Genomic DNA, 17,784 nt, shown 5'->3' with positions numbered 1-17,784 from the left:
TAGTAAGACAAGCCTAAGTTGAAAGGGCGAAGGTCACGCTTGCGAATCCACATGCATACAATGAGCTACAATGGTAAACAATTTTATAACAAATAGGCGTTTTAAAAATAAAAACAAAGGAGTAGGCCTATATTTACAAGTTACAGATGTCCAAAAGAAACATGGCAGAACAGACACTAACAGACAAATCATATCTGCATATCATAAAACAGTAGTATAAGACATACAGTGTATAGCATCAGTTGTCTCTTGCTGTGTATTTTCTTTCATTTCAGAAATTCATAGTGTTGAAGTTGTGGAATTAGCATATACATTGTAGGCCACTTGTGAACATTACGAACATGAACAATATCGAGTGGGATATGGCCAAATGTGTAGTGGACATCATGCAGGGTATAAAGTTCAGTCTACAACAAGCGACAATTGACAGTACATGTACTTCACAAGGCGAAGTTCATGATCTCATGGAAATTAAAAACAATTTCACGCAGGAACGCTTGGACATGCATGAACACTTGGATATATATTGATTCGTTATCTAAATCAATATATCATGGAAAAATAACACGTTGATGTTTGGCAAAGTTCATTCTACAAATCATATACCGTGAAAACGTGTTGGATTATTGTATTGTTGTTAAGGAGTTGGTAAGTCCACACGTCTTACAAAAGTGTTGTTGTTTCAACATTCTTTACAACATAACTCAAGAACCACATGACCTATGTGTATCTGTGATATTTAAATTCTTCTACCAAATCGCAAGGACCGGATGTGCGAACGTCTCTCACATATGCAGGAATTATTACGTGTTTAGATGAACGATGTTGTAAACCGTTAAAATCGATGCACAGTCGATTATAATATTAATAGTCGCATCACCGCATCATCAACATAATTGTCAGGGGTGTGACAGCATGGAATTGGCAATTGATGGAAGCTCAGATGAAAACAAAAACCAATGCAAGTAGTTTGTAGTCACAAAACAAAGTCAAGCAAACTTTATTTGGAAATGGCATGATCATCACCAGAGTAAAACAATGTCCAAAAAAGGACAATGAACTACAAGTATACAGTACAGGATTAAGCAGTCTAAAATGCATTTAATTTGGTTTCCTTGGGGATACAAATTGAAACGTAATTCGTGAAATGCATAATAAAGCCAGTAGGTAACATATATTGATATAACTCTCTTGCTATGAACCTCACAGTTGGCAAAGGCGAAATGATAAACCAAGTTCATAAAAGAAAAAATGTTATAGATCCTGTATGAAAATCCTTTGTAAATATTGAAACGATACACGCTGCAATTGGAAGGTTTTCCTGCTTTTATCCCACGAAGGTTTTGATTAGGTTTTTCTACGTTCCAATTGCATCTATTCGGTATCAGTGACAGTATTAAAGCCAACGGATTGGTATAAATATGAAGTTGTGTTTGATATGTATGATTTCAAAGTATGGGTTTAATTTATTCAACAATTAATTGAAAACCGTGTAAGAAATAAAATATACTGTAAAGCATTTAGACACTTCAATGCTTAAAATCAGTTCTCGTGATGCTAATCGCTTAACCCAAAAGTACTGAATTTGTGTAATTATGTTGGCCAATCTTGTGCCACTCTAAAATCACAATCATCAACTCAAGCTCCACAAGTGAAATAATTCTTTATCCTATAAAGCCGAATAGCGCCCGCCAACTAACTTCATGCTGCATGTTCCATGTTGCATCCATTGCAATCATTGAAATTGAAAAAAAAAAGGGCGGGTGTTAAGCAAGTTCCTTTTGAAATGAAGGAACTTGTTTGGCAGTTATTTTTCGGCTTTCAATGATATTCTGCATTAATTATATGCATTTATGACAAATCATGGCAAATGACATGGTCATTATTTGAAATCTGCGTAAAGTGTTGAATTGAGTGTTATAAAATACACACGATAATGATTCCATATGGCGATGGCCTTTCAATTAGCGCGTGATAGTTTTGTCTGCGTTTTGGGACCTTTTTGGGCTCAATTATAGGCCTATGGTATAAGATATATAGTGCTAATTAGCGAATATTAGAAATATGATGAACCCCGGGGATGATGAACAATGGTATATGGTAACTTGTGCCCTTAATTAGCGCAAATTATGGTCATATTTGGCTTTGGGGCATTTATCATAGGGAATAACATGTGCCCGGAAATGGCTGCGGATTATGGTCTTGTCCGGGTCATGGGTCACTTTCCCATGGAATCTAGAAGTTGTTAGATTACTATAGTGCTAATAACGTCATAAGAAATAATGTGCCTTTAAATACGCGCAGATTATGGTTGTGTCTGGTGTCAGGGCATTTTTCTTTGGTGTGAGATACTTAAGAAATCCCATAGAGGATATTCTTTATAAATAAACCAAATGATCTCTCGGTTGGTATAGAACATGACCACCACAAAAAGTGTTGTCTCCCATGTTTGTTGTTTTTGAGTTCATTGACAATGGCGTTTAATTAAGCGAAGTCGAATTAAAACCAGATTGTCAATGGGGAGAAAAATTTTGGCCAGGCGTATAAATGGGTTTTTACCCTTGTGTATAATATGGGTTAAGCCGTTGATCCACTTGGGAGTTACGCACATCAGTGATTTCAGATATGCGTTCACCCATGTAAAACAGGTGCAGGGTTTTGATGCAATCATAATGGTTTTGTTAAAGGGTTTTGTTGTTGCTATGATACAACCAATCACTTGGCATAATTGTAGCTGGTCAAATGCAAGTGGGTTTTTTTTCTTATTTATATCATGTTTTATCATCGAGAGATCAACTTCTATTGAAAAACCCACCCTCCACGCCCAATAAATGTACATGTTAAGTGAAAGTAAAGTAACAGTGAGTCATGTATAAGTTTACAGGTTTTAGTGGAAAGTAAGAATAATCAATTGGTTATAAGTTTTACGTAACTTTGAAAACATGTTTAATGCTAAATTATGCGGTTTAAATTAACACAAACATTAAATGTTTTATCAGAGCGTTAAACGTTTTCAAGTTAATCATTTGAAACAGAAATATCATAATAAATGTCAAATGTTCACTTCGAATTCATGCATAACAATATAAGAATTGAAGTAAATATAATCAAGCCTTGCAGGCTTAATTGAATTGAATTTAATGGCTTAACATGTTTAATAAAACATGTTTATCATAACAAGGGGGTACACGGATAAGATAATAACTCGCAAGTCAGCAAGTGATTATAAATGTGAACTCAAGTTTAAGTCTATAAAAACTTTCAATCGTATATACAGAAATATCACAATAAATGTCAAATGTTCACAAAATGAGGTAACTTCGAATTCATGCATAACATAAGAATTGAAGTAAATATTATCAAGCCTTGCAGGCTTAATTGAACTTAATTTAATGGCTTAACATGTTTAATAAAACATGTTTATCATAACAAATGGGGACATGGATAAGATAATAACTCGCAAGTCAGCAAGTGATTATAATTGTGAATTCCAAGTTTAAGTCTAAAAGCTTACAATTGTGTATACAGAAATATCACAATAAATGTCAAAATGTTCACGAAATGAGGTAACTTCGAATTCATGCATAACATAAGAATTGAAGTAAAGATTATCAAGCCTTGCAGGCTTAACTGAAATTAATGGAATGGCTTAACATGTTTAATAAAACATGTTTATCATAACAAGTGGGGACACTAAAGATAACTCGCAAGTCAGCAAGTGATTATAATTTTGCATTCAAGTTTAAGTCTAAAAGTTTTCAATTGTATAGACATGAGCCTTAAACAATGCATAGAGCGGGCGTGTTAAACTAAAGATGTCTCCCAGCACAAAACACTGGAGAAAAATGGTTCACAATGGAAAGGAGAACCAGACGTATAGAAATAAGGTAATAAGTCAACAAGTTCAAAATAAGTTTGATATGACTTTGAATTCATAGCAAATTCTAAAGTCTGAAAATATGTAAGCTAAATAATTCCACAAAAAAGAATGTTTCTGTTGGCGTCAAGTAGGCACTTTATCATAAAATCAAAAAGTAGCCAAAGTTAAAGAAAAAGCACTTTACCACTGTCTACCAGGTTTACTGCATAATCAAAAACAAAAACAAAACAAATCAAAAATGGTTGTTGAAGTTAAAGACATAAGCCTGGTACATGTATGTCAACAGTTTCCTAGGCATTGTGGTAAATACATACCAATTAACTGTACCTATCGGAAATAAATACATGAAATGATTGAAGCAAAACTTTTCATGTCCATAAACGAAGACGCATACATGCAGTTATTTTTCGGCTTTCAATGATATTCTGCATTAATTATATGCATTTATGACAAATCATGGCAAATGACATGGTCATTATTTGAAATCTGCGTAAAGTATTGAATTGAGTGTTATAAAATACACACGATAATGATTCCATATGGCGATGGCCTTTCAATTAGCGCGTGATAGTTTTGTCTGCGTTTTGGGACCTTTTGGGCTCAATTATAGGCCTATGGTATAAGATATATAGTGCTAATTAGCGAATATTAGAAATATGATGAACCCCGGGGATGATGAACAATGGTATATGGTAACTTGTGCCCTTAATTAGCGCAAATTATGGTCATGTTTGGCTTTGGGGCATTTATCATAGGGAATAACATGTGCCCGGAAATGGCTGCGGATTATGGTCTTGTCCGGGTCATGGGTCACTTTCCCATGGAATCTAGAAGTTGTTAGATTACTATAGTGCTAATAACGTCATAAGAAATAATGTGCCTTTAAATACGCGCAGATTATGGTTGTGTCTGGTGTCAGGGCATTTTTCTTTGGTGTGAGATACTTAAGAAATCCCATAGAGGATATTCTTTATAAATAAACCAAATGATCTCTCGGTTGGTATAGAACATGACCACCACAAAAAGTGTTGTCTCCCATGTTTGTTGTTTTTGAGTTCATTGACAATTCGCTCTTTATGAAAACATTTTATTATAAAATAGTTCCTGAATTTAAGATCTGTAACTTCCACATTATATGTCTTCATGTCTCCTCATCTGGATATGATAATAATAATTATGGTACCCGCTAAGTTTGATGTACCGGAGCCAGCCCATACCCATACCCTAACCCGTAATCCTGATCTTTACCCCGATCACCCCTAACTCGGTACCTAACTCATAACCCTGTAGGCCTACCCTGCTAAACGTACATAGTACTCTGATATCTATAACCCATAAAATGTATTCTAAACTAGTACCCGTACACACAGAAAAATCGGACCTTCATTATAAATGTAAAAAAATACCAAGTATAATGATGTTGTGTATAATTTCGACAATTTTTTACACGGGTTAAGTAAAATTTCATCAAAATGTTTTACCAGTTGTTATGTAATTTTAAAATGCACCTATTCGAAAGGCAAAACATACATTGGCCAGATATTTTGCCGAGTTTATGTAGTTTTTACCTATTTCAGGTAAGAAATATAGCGCCGACCGAAAGCAATCATGGCGGACACGACGTGTATGTGATCGTGTAGCGCATGCCTCCTGAAACATCATTCAAATAGGTAGGTTTCGAAGTCATACGTTGGAACCAAACTGGAGATTCGTTCGATAAGCTCATGTATGGATATCTTTGAGACATTAAAAATGGTTATTTATGGGTTCATTTACTAGATTTATCAACATTGGAATTGACATTGCAGCGTACGTATTGCCGCGATCATGATTACGTGCTACGATATTCATTACAGTACGATACTGTACGTACGCCTACTGTATACTGCGCCCGGACACTGCGTGTATACATGGTACATAGTAGACTATGCCATAGCCGAATTTTATTAAAAATATGTATGAACCCATTTCGTTGAACTCAAAATTATACTGATGTTTATTAAAATCAAAGTATTCAATAGTAAAATGGTCATAAAGAGTTAAAAATATCAGATGATTAGTGACAATAAAAGTAATTGAATGCAACATTATCTTGCATAATTATAATGGCTCACTTTAATACTGAACAATTCTGATTTTGGAATCTACCAGTTTATTGATAGCGAACCCCGAAAATCCGTCTATGGACTTTGAATTTTAAGCAGAACTTTACCCCCTGGACTTTGCTCTCTAAAACACACATTGTCAAGCATACTTGTTTATCAGTCTATTAACCACAAGTACTAAGCATGCAGCTGCATGCTATAGTACAAGACGCGCTTGATGTTTGATGAGAGATTAACTTTCGGTCAACACAAAAGCGCCGCAAATACCACAGATACTATGTGTACGGTGTAGTTAATTGTAATGACGCGGGCCCGGCAGATTTAAACCATAGCGAGATATGGGCGACCAATCACAAGGCAGATCCATAAAGATGCATTACATCATGCCCAATTTTAGTTAGGCCAGAAATTGGCCTAACTCTCCATAGAGTCCCGTGTTAAAAATCTTAACCGCAAGGCAAAGTCAGTAGTACACTTGGGAAGCTAACAAACAGAGGGAGTGCGGTGACTGTAAAGATCAGATACAGATGTGAAAATCTATCAGTTGCACACAAATGACAAATCAATATAAATCAGAGTTTTATGCTTTAATGTAATAGCCAGAGTATGAAGTCTAGGTACATAGCAATGTGTGTGTTGAGATAGATAGCGATGTAATACGGTGTAGACGTGATAATGCATTGAAATGACTTTGGTAGGTAGTCCTACAGTACCAAATATGGGAATTAGGCTTGAAGCATTTCAGTGGTGTATTATTATAGCATTGTATCGTACATGTAATACATGCGAGAGAGAAATGCTTTACACATTACATTGAACATTCACTAGATAGCGGGTTGAACTGATAAAAAAGAAAACAAAAACAAAATAAAATATTTCATGCATGAAATTGTATTGTTGAACGAATCTGACAGTTGACCAAGATCTGATGACTTCAAATCTATCATGAATTATGTTTCAGCATAAAATAAAACAGAAAGAAAGAAAGAAAGAAAGAAAGCCCCAATCCTACCTAATAATGAAGTATTTTTTTGCTTAACTGGTATGTTTTTTTACAAATTCAAGGTTGTGTGAAAAAAACCTATTTGTTATGGGGTTCATATGCTACATAAATGTTATGTATGTTTTACATAAGTTGTGTAACAAATACATAACAATTATGTAGTAAAATACCTAATAGCTGAGGTAAAAAATTCTACATAAAAGTTATGTAAATATTTTACTTAATAGCCATAGCATTTTTTTACTTATCTGCTATGTTATTTTTACATAATTCATGGTTATGTAAAAAATACCTATTTGTTTTGGAGTTCATATGCTACCTAATGTTATGTATATTTTTTACATAACCTGTGTAAAAATTTTTCTGTGTGTATATCCTACCCTTATACCCTCCTCGGTTCGCATAACCCTGTATTCTTGGTACCCCTAACCCCATCCGTGGCCAGTAGCCCTACCCATCCCTGGGACTCCTAGACCCATCCAAGGGACCCCTTAACACAACCCCGGGACCCATAATCCACTGCCCAGTGGCCCATAACCTGAAATGTTCCGACTAAGTTTGATGTACTCGGACCAGCCCATAACCACATCCTTGACACCCTAACCGTATCCGTAGTACCCTAAGCATGCTAAGTCTCTTACTCCAGTACCCTTACACATTCCTCGGTACCCCTAACACCATCCCTGGGACTCCTAACGCCAAACCTGGAAACCCGAAACTCCACCCCCAGTACCCTAACCATATCCCCGGGACACCTAATACCAACTATGGGACCTTTAACTCCATTCCTAGAACCCCTGACTCCTTCCCCGAGACCCATGAACCGTCCCTGGGACCCTAATCCCATCTTTGGTACCTGTAACCCCACATCCGGTACCCCTTACCCAATGCTGGTACCCTTAACCCCTTTCCTGGTACCCATTACCGCAACGCTGGGACCCCTAACTCCATCCCATTATCCCTTACCTTATTCCCTGGGACCTCTAACACCAACTTTGGGACTTTTAAACTTCGTTCCTGGAACCTGGAACTCTCGCAAGACCCATAACACGTCACTTGGACCCTAATCCCACCTTTGGTACATGCAACCCCACAACCTGTTTACCCTTAACCAATGCCCAGTACCCTTTACTCTGTTCCTGGTACCCGTTACCCCAACCTGGGACCCCTAAGTCTATCCTCATTATCCCTTACCCTATTCCCTGGGACCTCTAACACTGCACTAACTGTGGGACTTTAAACTCTATTCCTGGAACCTGGATCTCCGTTCCCGAGACCCATGACCCGTCCCTGGGACCCTAATTCCATCTTTGATACCTGTAACACCAACTATGTCACCTTTAACTGAATTCATGGAACACCAAACTCCGTCCCTGAGACCCATGAAGCATCCCTGGGACACTAATCCCATCTTCGGAACCTGTTAGCCCACATACAGTTCACTTTACCCAATGTCCAGTACCCCTTACCCAATTCCTGGTACCCATTGCCCCAACCCTGGGGCCCCTAATTCAATCCCAGTAACCCATATCCTATCCCTGGGACCTCAAATATGATCATGTGACCTCTAACCCCATTCCTGGAACCCATGACCAATCATCCCTGGAGTGAAACCCATTGCCCCTTCACCGGGGACCCATAACCCGTTGTACCGTTTACCCTGTCCTCAGTACACCTAGCCCTTCCTCAGTGCACCTAACTCTGTCCCCGGTACCCATTATCCAAACCCTGGGACCCTTAACTACATCCTCAGTACCCCTCTCCCTATCCAATATTTTTCAAACTAACCTTCCCATTGTTTTAGGTGCCCTAACACCGACCATTGGACTCTCCCCATTCCTGGACCATTCCTCCGGGACCCATAACCCATTTCTGGGACCACTCGGTACCTTTTACCATATTCCCAATACCCCTCAATACGTAATGTCTGGCCAATGTCATGTCCGGGGGGCTTTCTCTTTGATGGTGTACAGGAAGGTGCCTTGGTTTTGGGGTACCCTTTTCAGCGATTTTGGTATATTGATGGGTGGGTTTTCAGTGGAGACCAGTGAAACCAACCACCTGGGCACATTTGGACAAAAGTGCCCTTAAAATCCTTAAATGTGTTCAATTTTTTTTTTGATTTTTGAAGAACCTATACAACCTGTAGCCCAAACTAGCACCACCAAGTGTTCTTGTTCTTGTATAAAGGATACCCGTATGAGCCAAGAAAATGTTTTTTATACATTTCTATGGCACTTTAAAATGTTATAATATACGAAATGAAATCATCATCTCAATGTGATAAACATATATAGGTCGCGGGGGTTGGAGGGGTGTGTGGGGTGCATTAAGTATGGGATTTGTGTGTGTTATTATATTAATATTCATGTCACTTGTCCAATCTCCCATGTTACCAGATTGATGTAGGCTTATTGTATGTTTGAAGGAAATAAAGTGATTTCGGTGGCCATTTTGAATTTTGGCGGCCCTTTTTGTAAATCATTAATATTGGTGCTACTGTATGCCAACTTGACAGAACTACTATTTCAAGCCTAAAACAATCACTACTGTGCCAATAAAATCGCATTGGGAAGGGGCAGTTTGACATATATTGGAAATATTTTGCCAAAATAGACGCCATTTTGAAAAACAAGATGGCCGCCTTCTGCTGCTTCTGGATTTTTGTAAACATGTATAAATATGTTACTTGGGACCCAAACAACATGCTAGGATAGGTGGCACATTTTCTTCATCGAAAGGCCACGGGCCTTAAAAACTGGGTAGTTTGCTGCCCGACTACCCCGTATATACTGGACTATTGAGACGATTGACAGTGGTAGGCCTATTATAATAATAGTGGCCACTCCCACCGAGGTTGATCAGGTCTCACGTAAGCTGCAAAGCATAGTGAGTGCTTTTAATAAAGGTTTTATATTGCCACTTTACACATATACAGAGAGAAATTAGAAACATCTCTCGTTACGCCTACCCCACCCCCACACAGGTGTGCCCCACAATAAACTTAGTCTTGCTTGGTAAGGCTTGGTTCTAGCTTCTCCTGTCCCCACTAGGTAATTTTAATAAAATGCAGCTGTTGCAAATTCTTGCAGCTCCCCGTCGATGCGTTTCAAGATAGACTCAAAGCTGTAAATGTAGGTCAATAAAAGTGAATGAATATACAACAATAATGCAAAAGATTAATAATTACTAATATGCCTGCTGGTAGGCATAGATATAGTAGATTCAGTCGCTTGATTAAAGTGTTTGATTTTTGTAATTTGTAATTTCATTAAATGTGCTTTGCAACTTATACAGCCTGCCAGCCTGCCTCAAAAAATTAGTTAAAAGCGCCCTGTTTGGCAATTAGAAAATACCATTGTGGCATGATGTTTACATCGGCGTCAAAGGCGTAGTCTTAACTCCAAATATACCGTTTGTTCTGTTCAATTTGCTTGTTTTAATCTCGAAATATGTTTAGTTAACAACGAAAGAGTAAAATCACAATTGTGCCACTTTGGCCTCTCCCAAGCAACCGTTGGAGGTGCATTATATTGTGAATCGACATAATTACAATAATTGTGAGCCTTACCTGAACATTGTGACCTGCTGGTCTTGGTTGTCATTCCACTTGCTGACACCGTAGACCCAGATGACTCCGTATTCCTCACCAAAGTTGACGGGCTCAATAAACGCTTCATCAAGTTCGGGATTTGCAGTAAAGAAGTCTCTCATGTGCTCTGAAAAGACTAGGATGAATGGAAGAATAGCAGAAAATGCACGAAGGTAAAGAATAACCAATGAGCTGGTGTGTTCCAAGAGCTTTACATAACAACAGTAGTTAGTGAATTCGTTCCAAGAGCTGTGGTTGGTTTGTGTGTGTAAAAAGTGAGTGAGTAAGTGAGTGAGTGAGTGAGTGAGTGAGTGAGTGAGTGAGTGAGTGAGTGAGTGAGTGAGTGAGTGAGTGAGTTAGGGTGTGAGTGAGTGAGTGAGTGAGTGAGGGGGTGAGTGGGTGGGGGTGTGTTTGAGGGGGTGAGTAGTGAGTAGTGAGTGAGTGACTGAGTGAGTAAGTAAATTAGCGATCAAACGAGCGAATGAAGGAATAAATAATATAATAAATGAATAAATTAATGAACGAGTCGTTGAACTGACGTTGGTCAGTCAGCTAGCTATACTTACCAGCTCGTCCTATGACAGGCTTCTCGTTATCCACAAGTATCAAACAGTTTTCAGCATATGTAGCAGCTACACCTTCTACATCTTTTGCTGAGAGCAAATCTGATCTCCTTACGTAAAACTCCTCTATCTCTCTTTGGAGTAGTGCGGATGGCTTGGTTATTACACTGAGAAAAGATTTCCTCCCTTTGATAGGCAAATAACACAAAAGAAGTACAATTGTGACGTGCTATATCAAAAAAAGACATTTTTGGGCAGGTTATCAATTTTAGGTGTTGTACATATATCTTAAATATAGATATATTTTGCTCCACAACGCCGTTTTGCCCAATGAAATCGGACATTCCTAAGCGAAGATATTGAGTTCGTAAGTTATGGTATTATAAAATTAGAAATTGAGATATCAGCCCTTAAAAATATTTTTACAATGTTGAGAGTAGGAATGACCTTACAATGTCTGAAAAAATACAATATGCCAGTTATATTCCGGTCTGAAACTATCAGACAATATTTTAAACATTATTAAGGGATCTAGAATGAGCGTTTTGAGCGTTTCGACAGTATTTTTTGTGGGACATGAGAGCACATCAGACATATTGAATTGCATTCTGAATACGAAAAATGTCTTTCTGATATCAAATAATTTTCATTTTTTGCAATTCACGATATGATACAAATTTTATGACAAATTATTAAAATTTGATATTTTTCACATTTTTGATATATGTGCAACAGTTGAGTTATAACGTACGGATGTGAAGCCCGGACCATAACTCCCAAACTATCTAAAGAGCTGGACGGCTGTTACACCCGTATGCTTAGGGCAGTGTACAACATCCATTGGAAACAGCACATAAGCAACAAAGAGTTGTATGGAGAAGATCAGAGAAAGGAGAACACGCTTCGCTGGCCACTGCTTCAGAAGCAAGTGTGAACCTGTCGCCAACCTGATAAACTGGGCACCCAAACATGGAACAAGAAACCCTGGTAGACCACTCCTTACATATGTAGATGTACCCAAGCAAGACACCGGACTGGAAGCATCTGACTTGGGAACAGCGATGCAGGACAGGAGGATATGGAGAGCTGTCGTGGTTCGAGAAAACCACCCGAAATAAGCAAAAAGTAAGCAAGATATATAACAACAGCCCTCGAAGTAAATTTTATAAATCTAATGATATATTCTTAAAGTGTATGTAGCTGGGAGGAAAAGCCGACGATCAATTGAATATGTTGACCTTTCTAATTGACAATCATGGATCTGCCCCTGACTTGATGTCTATGTTGGAGTTGGTGGGGCACAATTTATTGGCAGAACTAATATATTCAGCAGGTCAATGGAAAGTAAATTAGAAAAACAGACTGCTATACTAATGTAGATAGTATAACTGGTCGAGTATTATATGCCAATTTGTAAAAAGCATTAGAAGTACAATACATTTCTGCGCATTATGACACTTCATTTGTTACAATGGTTCCAGTATTGATGACACTGCGCACATTTAATTGGATGTAACCCCGGATTTGAATGTTGCAACAAAATCATATAGCCTTGTATTCAGCATCCGCGGAAGGAAATGTTATCGGCTCATGTTGAATTGTTCGTTTTGTTTCGTTTTTGTTTCGAGGTCAAACTTATAATAATCAATAAAAATCGTCATTTTTCAGTAGTCATTGTTTACTTAAACCCATATTGAAACTTGACAAGTTCCGCATATTTCTGTGACCAACAAACTCTTTTGGTAACACCTACAATTAAGGGAGTAATAACCACTGATGTGAATAATGACGATTGTTATTGATTATCACATAACATATCATAACATAACATAACATAACATAACATAACATAACATAACATAACATAACATAACATAACATAACATAACATAACATAACATTATATATTTATAAAGCGCATAAGACGGAAGTTTCGATTCACATGTGTTTAAACCCTCCAAATGCATGAAACAAAAAGAATAATCCAATACAAGCCGAATAGATTTCCTTCGATGGATACTAAAAACAAGGCAATATGATTTTGCTGCAACGTTCAAATTTCGGGTTACTTTCATTTTAATTATTTTCGCGGCGACATCAATATTGGGACCATTGCAACAGATGAGATGTCATAATAAGCAGAAAACATTTAGTTTACGATAAACTGTTTTGGAATAATGGCCCTCCATTATTTAACTTTTTTGATGTGTTTTAACCCCCTGGACACTACTGGTCATCTAACTGCATTTCTGATTGGTTGATAACTTGAAATGCTTATTTCAATGACCAATTATGACGAGGCTTTAAACTATTTATGGTCAAACTTGAATTTACAGATGATTTTATTAATGCCCTCCTTGGTTGGCTTAAAATTGGACACAATATTCATTTTGGCCAATCGGCATGTAGTTCTCATGGGGTTAATATCATTTGTTATTTATGAAGATTACCTGGGCAGAAAAAGTGGTCTGCTCCTTCTTCAATGCATTTCTCCAAGCATCCCATCCGTTGTAATGAATCATCACGGTTAGCGAAGCATTCTTGGCAAGTTGCCTCACATTGCTGCTCATTCATTTTACTCCTGAAGTTGCTATGTAATTCACTCTGTACTCCATAGATCATCACCGTGATCAACAAGATGTGGTGGATTTCCATTTTTTACTGAGTTAAGTTGGCGAAGACGTATAAATGGATATATACCACGTAGTTTTATAGCGCCCTATTTATGGCCAAAAAATTCAAAACAACCTTCTTGAAGATTTTTTTTCTGTAGTAGCACAGCGGTTAAAAATGATTAATAACTACATGATATTAGCAACGCTATAACTCACAGCTTAGCCCAAATAGCGAAATGAGCTGAACTGAAGCGATTTATATTATATTTATATCATATAATCCGTGAACCGGGAAGGTCGCGGTAATATTATTAAAAATAATTAATATGAATAATATAACATGCCATATGGGCCTCAGAGACATCTGCAGAGGCGATTTTCAGCCTAATGGACAAATTACCATGCACTGAAGTGATTCTTTTGATATTAGTCAAAGAACCAGGATCGTAAGTGATCGAATAATTTGCATATATTAATACTAGTTGATATAAACTTTTGATAAACTATATTAAAATTAAAATTAATTATCATAAACGAGCAGGTGATCAATGTATGCATTGTATTGCAATTTAATTGAATGTTAATAAAATATATTTTTGATAAGCTTGATAACCACTATAAATAATTCAATAATGCAAATATTGTAAGGGTTATCGAGTGTGTGAACCATTTTACTTGTCAAACGACATATACGAAGGGCGGTCAATTTCTAATGAGAGTTGACCTTTGACCCCATATATTGAATATTTGGATATAATTTATTTATGACCACATAAAGACTGTACCTTTGTCTTTCAAACCACATATGTGAAAATGATGCCATATACTTGATTACGGTGTAAGGGGTGCTCAAGCGCTTTGCATCACAGCCAGTGATGTTGAGATCAGCTAGCCTAGTATGGGTGAAAAGCGAAAAGTAGTAGTCTGCTGATGAACCGTAGAACACTCAAGTCAACCTCACCTCCAAGATGGTGCACCCTGGAAACTAGTTCCTCGCGGTTCTAGGCTAACGAGGATATGGTTGAGGGAAGGAAAAACCCGAAAATAAACCTACTGAACCCGTCCAGTTCAAACAATTGTTACGGAAACTGCAAGAATTAAGTTACCAAAGAAAGGAGATCTCACAGAATGTGGAAATTGGCGAGGCATTACATTGACTTCTGTCCCAAGTAAAGTATTTGGAAGAGTGCTTATTGCTAGAATTAGAGATGGAGTAGACAAGTTGAGAGATGAACAGGCTGGATTTAGAAGTGGAAAAAGTACAGTGGAGCAGATTTTTGTTTTGCGGAATATTATTGAGCAAGTTGTAGAGTGGCAATCAACCTTATACAACCTTACACTCCGTACACCGAGAAAGCCTGTGGAAAATTATGGCTAGCTATGGAATTCCATCAAAGATAATCCAGATCTTGTATGAAGATAGCGAGTGCGCAGTATTAGATGAAGGGGAGGAGTCAGAATGGTTTAAGGTGAAAAGCGGTGTGAAGCAAGGAGATGTAATGTCTGGCTTTATTTTCTTGATTGTGGTTGATTGGATTATGAAACATGCAACAGAGGGAAATAACACAGGAATCAGATGGAAATTTATGACAAAATTAGAGGATTTGGACTTTGCGGATGATATGGCTCTTCTATCATCTACCATCCAACACATGCAGGATAAGGCAACAAAGCTATGTGAATTTGCAGCAAGAACTGGATTAAAAATGAATACCAAGAAAACTGAAGTGCTTAGAATAAACAGCAAATCCAACACCAGGATAGTCTTAGCAGTCCAGCAACTAAATGAGGTAGAAAAGTATACATACTTAGGTGCAAATGTCAGCAATCAAGGTGGAGGGGAGAAGACATGAGGAACAGAATTTGCAAGGCAATGGGATCATTGATGAAGCTCAAACAAATCTGGAATGCAAGCAAACTTACTTTAGGAACCAAACTGAAGCTGTTCAAATCTCTGGTAATGTCAGTATTATTATACGGCTGTGAAACTTGGAAGATCAATGATAGTGATAACAGGAAGTTTTTCAATTCAAATGTCTCAGGAGAATACTGAAGATTAGATGGCCATATGTCATTTCAAACAATGACTTACTAAAGAAAACCAAAATGAAAAGGACAAGTGAAGAAGTAAAAAGAAGGAGGTGGAAATGGATTGGCCATGTGGTAAGAATGGAAGATAATAGCCACTGCATGACAGCACTTTCCTGGGCTCCAGAAGGCAGAAGGAAAGTTGGTCGCCCTAAGACAACATGGAGGCGGACAGTGGAAAAAGAAAGGAAGAAATTAGGGTGGAGGTCATGGAGTGAAGCCAAGCCAGTAGCTAGAGAAAGGGACAGCTGGAGGAGGATACTTGCAGCCTTATGGGCCACAGGGCCCGAAGAGGATAGGTAGGTAGGTAGACTTGATTACGTAACATCATTAGCATAAAATCAACAGACTAGGGACACTGCCAAATCACGCAAAAAGGTGGGCCTTTTAAATTACAGAAAAGTCATGTGTTTAAAACGTTCAATAACAGCAAAAGTACATGGTGCATATGACTAGTTTTAAGAAGGAATAAACATTAGGTCCTGTGTCTGCTTTTGGTAAAATCTGATACTTGCCATTAAACTTCGGTAAAAATGTGACATCTTTGAACTTCAGAAATGGCGAAAATGAAAAAGCAGTAATGACATGAATTATATCAAAAATGAAACAGATAAAATAAAATGACTGGTCACATGCGCGAGCTAGTACTCAATACGATGATTACTGATGCAAATCAAACAACATTCTGCGAATGCGTAGGTGGGATGACCGATGTTAGTAGGGTTTGAAATATTAAAAGATGCTATGTAAATAGAAATTTATTGATTTATGTGATTTTTTTTATGGATGATATCAACCTCAAATGAACAGAATTTTTCAAAAAATAAATTTCTCACTCTCCTCCCTCTCTCTGTATCACTACTTTTTGTATAAATGTTACAATAGTAGAATAACAGTTATATTTTAATCACGATTTCAAATATTTTCTAGGGAGACCACCTTTTTAACGGTAGGGGATTAGTGAACATTAGTCAACAGAACTGGGGAAAAATCTCCACGTTTGCTATTGTTGACAATATCAAAATATTTGTACAAAGAAAAGCCTTGTTGTTGTCAAAAATATCACATATTTCACCACACATTATAAATAAACTAAAACATTTCCAGCCCGAAAAAGATGGTGTTATGAGCTGAAAGTTTATGTTCTGTTATTATTCCAAAAGGCAGCACTCTCCATACTTTAATTCCCGAGAAAATCTATAATATACAACAATACCTCATTTCAGCCTCTTATTTCCCATAACAAAAACGACTCATTTTCAGCCAGTGACTGTAGACCATTGATTTTATGCCAAAGCTGTTACGTAACCAAGTGTGTGATATAATTTCACATGTGTTGTTTGAACGACAAAGGTACAGTGTTTATGTGATCATAGAGAAATGCCATGAAAATAACCCATATATGGGGTTACAAATCAACTCTCATTACATACTGATCACACCTCGTAATTCGCCGTGGAAGTGATGATGTAACAGGATTAACTGCCATAGCAATAGATGGATACAATTTTTGAATATATCGCCCGCACTAAAAGCAGGATATGTACTCATCACCTGTGTATATCTGCAATCATAGATTGAATAAAATACCGCTCTTTTCAAAGATACTAATCTTAAAGGTGCGAGTGATCAGCATGATATGAGTATTCTATAGAAGTATGTAACGTTCTTTGACATCTCTGGTTCAATGCATAGATACCGCTAGAACGTAATAGTGCAGGGCGATATATTTCAAAATTGTAGTCATATATTGCTATGGTAGTTAATCCTGTTACATCATCACTTCTGTGCGGCGAATAGGAAGAAATAATTTTTGAATTGAAAAGTAAATAAGCACGAGACCAAATTATGCGAAATTTATATGTACTATTAATATCGTTGCGCACTCTGCATACTGACGAATAATGCTGGTTTCATACTTTTTGCCGCTTGCCGCTG

At 37.3% G+C, this 17,784-nt stretch overlaps 1 long non-coding RNA gene across 1 annotated transcript; it reads right to left on the bottom strand.

Moving 5' to 3' along the window:
- Nucleotides 1-10,024: 10,024 nt before the first annotated feature.
- Nucleotides 10,025-11,314, bottom strand: LOC140162341 (uncharacterized). The gene is made up of 3 exons (XR_011860245.1): nucleotides 11,147-11,314; nucleotides 10,560-10,716; nucleotides 10,025-10,114 (listed from the first exon to the last, which is right to left on the bottom strand). It is a non-coding gene; the product is annotated as an uncharacterized lncRNA (long non-coding RNA).
- Nucleotides 11,315-17,784: the final 6,470 nt, after the last annotated feature.

Source organism: Amphiura filiformis, chromosome 10, assembly GCF_039555335.1.
Source record: "Amphiura filiformis chromosome 10, Afil_fr2py, whole genome shotgun sequence".
NCBI classification, from domain to species: domain Eukaryota; kingdom Metazoa; phylum Echinodermata; class Ophiuroidea; order Amphilepidida; family Amphiuridae; genus Amphiura; species Amphiura filiformis.
Note: the sequence above shows the minus strand (reverse complement) of the source record. Positions and strands in the feature narration are given on the sequence as shown.